Below are 5167 nucleotides of genomic sequence, written 5' to 3' on the forward strand. Positions count from 1 at the left end.
GGTGTTCTGAAAACGGGTTTCTGACACCAAGATAAACTTTGTGAGCATCTCTTCAAGGTTTGGCTTCTTTTCTTGTTGATAGGGTGGTTGTTGGTAGCCCAGAGGTGGTCGCTGATTTCCTTGGCCTCCCCATGAGAAATTTGGGTGGTTCCTCCAACCTTCATTATAAGTGTTACTATATGGATTGTTTTGAGGTCGAGGATTATTACCCATGTAATTTAATTACTCGTTATCCATATTGTGGCCATAAGGTTGGTATTCTGAATAGCTTGTTCCACCTCCACTTGCTTCGCACTACATCACTGGGTGAACCTGTGAAGAACTAAGAAAACCATCAATTTTCTTATTCAAGAGTTCTACCTGATTAGAGAGCATGGTGACCGGATCGACATTATAAACACCGGCTGTTTTAGTTGGCTTTGTCCTCATGACTTGCCATTGATAGTTATTCAGTGACATCTCCTCTATGACCTCATAAGCATATCCAGGTGTTTTATTATTGATGGTTCCGCTAGTAGCTGCGTCAACCATTTACCGAGTCGAAGGATTTAGGCCATTATGGAATGTTTGAACCTGAAGCCAAAGCGGTAACCCATGGTGAGGGCACCTTCTCAAAAGGTCCTTGTATCTCTCCCATGCATCGTAGAGTGTTTCTAAATCCATCTGCACAAAAGAAGAGATATCGTCACGTAATTTAGCCGTTTTAGCCGGGGGAAAATATTTTAGTAAAATTTTTTCTGTAATTTGTTCCCAAGTAGTAATTGACCCTCGTAGTAATAAGTTCAACCACTGTTTAGCTTTGTTCCTCAATGAAAAGGGAAACAACTGAAGAAGTATGGCATCATCAGAAACGCATTGATTTTAAATGTATCACAGAATTCCAGGAAGTTTGCTAAGTGAGCGTTGGGCTCCTCATCCTGCAAACCATCAAACTGAAAAAATTGTTGTATCATTTGAATAGTGTTAGGTTTCAGTTCAAAAGTATTTGCAGCTACAGCAGGTCTAACTATGCTCGACTCAGTTCCTGTTAAAGAAGGTTTAGCATAATCATACATAGTGCATGGAGCAGGATTTTGATTAACCGCAATCGCAGGAGGTAGCTGATTGTCTTGGTTTTCGGCCATCTCTTCGGTTGGGGGTTAAGTATCATTTTCTTGCTCGTTCTCTGTGTATCTTAAGCTTCACCTTATTTCTCTTTGGTTTCTGTGAACTATGCTATCGATTTCTTCGTCAAAAAGTAGTGGTTCTGATGGGTTTCTTCTAATCATAAACTATAAAAACCTGCCAGAAAAAAGAAAATGAAAATTAGTAAATTAGAATAAAATTAAAAATAAAATTAGATTGTAAGAAAAATAAATGGCTAAAGTAATAAAAATTGAGTGTTCCTAATATTTTAGTTCCCCGGTAACGACGCCAAAAACTTGATCGCGTGATTTCGTGATAGGTTTTAAATATTTATACTTAATCATTCTTGAAACTAACTATTATCGCGATGTAGGCAAGTGTACCTATCGAACAGTGGTAAAGTTTTAGCAAGACCAGATTGTCGAACCCAAAGGAACTAAAAGTACTAGTAATGACTGTCTTTTTATTATCTAGCCTAGGAATAAAGAGGTTTTGTTTTAACTAACTAATTATCTAAACTAACAACTCACAGAGAATAGAATTAGGGAATTGCTTTGGGAAAATCGATTGAATTGAGACAATACCTAAGGAAAAATCCACCTAGACTGCACTTGTTATTCTAGCTCTGAATCGGATGATTTATTCATCTAACTTGTTCCGTAGAGATCCCTAAGTTATGTTATTATCCCTATTCAAGACTAATAACATCTAATCCCTAGATTGAATAATTGAGATCTTTCTCTAATTAACACCCTAGGGTTGCATTAACTCGATCTATGGATCCCCTTATTAGGTTTCACCCTAATCCGGTAAAATCTCGTCACCCTATGTCTAGGCGCGCAAACAACTCCGCTTAATTATGACAAATGTACTATTAGACAGGGTCTATTTCTCCTCTGAATAAGAGCTTATCTTGAATCAGTATCCCGGGATATCAAAACAAGAATTAAGAACACATAATTAAGAACAAGTTAAATATTTATCATACAATTCAGAAAATAATAACAAGATTCGTCTTAGGTTTCATTCCCCTTAGGTATTTAAGGGTTTTAGTTCATAACTAAATAAGAAAACATCTCATAATAATAAAGAATACAAAACATAAAGAAAACCCAAAACTCCTGAAGGGGAATTGAGGAGAGATCTTCAGTCTTGATGGTGAATCTAGCTTCTGAGATGAATCAATCGGCTTCATTGGAGTAATTCCTTACTCTCTATTCTATGTGTCTCTTTTCTTCCTCCTCTAAGGTGTATTTATAGGCTTTAGAATGCCTAAGAGCCCTCAAAATTAGCCTTTTCCGAATTGGACTCAACTTGGGCTCGGCAGGGACACGCCTGTGTGCGATTACTTCAGGCCATGCTCGAGCCTGCCAAATTGACACGGTCACGTGGTCTACCCGTGTGAGAAGGTCCAGGCCGTGTTGATTTCGTACTTTGGCTCATTTTCTCTGTTTTTGGCCCGTTTCTCATTCCTTTCGCTCTCCTATGCTCTCCTAAGTATAAAACATGAAATTAAAGCATTAGGAGCATTGAATTCACCAATTCTAATGGGAAATCATCCATAAAATGTGTTTAAACATGGGGTAAAAATATGTATAAATTATGGTTTATCACTGGCCGTGTGGTACAAGTCAGTATGTATGCCCTGTTTAGCCATGGCATAGACATATGGGCGTGTCTAATGCCGTGTGAGGTACACAGCATGATCACACAGGCGTGTGACCTCTGTAAGTTTGAAAATTTGTTAAGTTTCTGAGAAATTTTGTATGTGCTCGGTTTAATCCCGTCCCCTTCCTAAAGCATGTTTAAGGTTTGATGGCCTAAGAAAGGGACTTTGAAATGATGTTTGACTATGTTGCTATGATGTGTGGATGATATTTGTGAATTGATTAGAAAATGTTCTGATATGTCCGGTAATGCCTCATAACCCTAGTTCGGTGACGGATACGGGTTAGGGGTGTTACATGGGTTGGCACATAAAGTTCAAAACCAAAATAACATCCAACACCATTTTCATCATTAAATACAGAAGACTTCGGGAAGATATCTTTCATGTGTCCAGTTTACACTCCAGTAGCACAGTGTCTTGCGATGGCTGAGAGGAACTACTTTTTTCTTCCTCTTCCCATCACTGCTCAGCCACTACCCTTTATTCTTGCCTAACGATCTCTCCCTCTTGTTTGCCCCTTTTTGGATTTCCTCCTTTGACTTTTTATATGTTTTTCCCTAGGGTAAATCCAACAGCCCAAATTTATCTTCTCCTCTTTTTAAATTCTTTTTTCAAGAACCTAAGATTATCTTCTCCTTTTTTTAAATTCTATTTTTTCTAGGATAAAAACCAGCAACCCAAGATTATCTTCTCCTCTTTTTTAGGCAATTTTTTTGCTACAAGTATAGTTGGGCTGAAACTAGTATGCATTGAGTGTTGATTCGATCTTCCTAGAATTGCGACGACATTCGTGCTGACAAATTGTCCAACCTTTTGCCCTGGAAAACCTTCACTCCTTTATTTCTTGTTCCTCAACTTACACCTGCCAAACCAACACACACAAAACTCCACCGCAATCGATTAAAACCACCTAATTCCAACACAGTCCAAGTCCCAACGCAATATTAAAAATGCTAACTAAAATGTCCTAAATGCAACAAAATGCACTTAAGTCAAGCAATTAACTAGGTCTAAAGGCATGAATTATAACTCTTTTCAAGAGTTATCACACCCTCAAACCTGAGCTATTGCTTGTCCTCAAGCAAGATATGCATGAATGCATGAACGTAAGAATTTCCATAGCAACACAATCACCTTTGCATTGTGAGACCCTTAAGAGAGCATTTTTTACTTTAGTTCTTAGCAATCTTATATGTCTAAAAATTTGATCAAGATTCATAAGCTTATTTAGCAAAGGTAGTGCAGAAAATATTACCCTAAAAGAAAGAAAAATCCCAAGTATTCATGCAATTTTCACTATAGCAAGTACCTCCTAATTTACTTAGTTCATCTTTTAACTAACTCATTTTTCCCTCTTTCCTTCTTTTTTCTGGCCTTATACATACTCAATTACATACATATCCATTTATTATGCCTATTTTTTTATTAGGGAATCCAACTTGTCACATGATTCTTTAACTTGACAATTACAATAGAGCATACACTAAATTGTCGAATACTCAATCATGTCACGGTTTGAATACTCACTCATGAAGCTAAGGCTTCTAACTAAAAAGATGGATGGAGCAAACAACTACCTCCTTAGCTACTTAGCCCATTACTACAGTGGAGTGCCCCTAATTTTCTTTATTACACACTCTTACTCAAACTCACCTTTCTAGTCAACAACATGATGGACCAAACAAAGTGGTGCTGACTTACTTGGTAATTCTAAGCATTGAAGTATTTGATGGCATTTTTTATTTTTTTAAAAAAATTAATTAGACATTGCCACTTTATTCATTATTAAGTATTGCCTTTGTACTGAATTTAGCTTCAAGAATTTCTAATTTTATTCAAAGAATCTTACTATAGATCAATTGTAATCAGAATTAGGGCATCCTAATTTTATGGATCAATTTACAAGAAAACTTTCCTAAGCTAAAATCACCTAATCCACTGTCACAAATTTCTAAGTTTATAGAAGAATTAAGCTCCTCATTGAACATCACAGACAAAAATACACTCATCACAGTCTAAACAATACCTGGCAGTCATGCATGTCATGCAAAAATGAATGACAAATGGAAAAAATATTAAAACAACATGCTCAACTAAATATCTGATGCAGTCTAGATGCACAATGCACCCCCAAAGCTAAGGGATACATTATCCTCATTGAATGTACATATATGTAATAGGAAACAAAAAGATAGATATGCACAGAAAATGTCATTGCAAAAGAAATAAAATGCATGAGATAGGGAAAGAAAACTTCCCTAGCTTGGACTAGAATGTAGGTTCTTTACTTGGGGCGAATGGTCCTTCATGCACTCATCTTATAACGCATCAACCTCTTAAGCAAATTGAATGGTACATCCTCCTCTTCATTAT

General features: G+C 36.7%; 1 non-coding gene across 1 annotated transcript; it reads left to right on the top strand.

Annotated features, from left to right (window-relative positions):
• Positions 1-589: 589 nt before the first annotated feature.
• Positions 590-696, top strand: LOC128292458 (small nucleolar RNA R71). Its single transcript, XR_008282443.1, has one exon. It is a non-coding gene; the product is annotated as a small nucleolar RNA R71 (small nucleolar RNA).
• The last annotated feature ends 4471 nt before the right edge of the window (positions 697-5167 follow it).

This window comes from Gossypium arboreum, chromosome 4 (assembly GCF_025698485.1).
Source record: "Gossypium arboreum isolate Shixiya-1 chromosome 4, ASM2569848v2, whole genome shotgun sequence".
Taxonomy (NCBI): Eukaryota; Viridiplantae; Streptophyta; class Magnoliopsida; order Malvales; family Malvaceae; genus Gossypium; species Gossypium arboreum.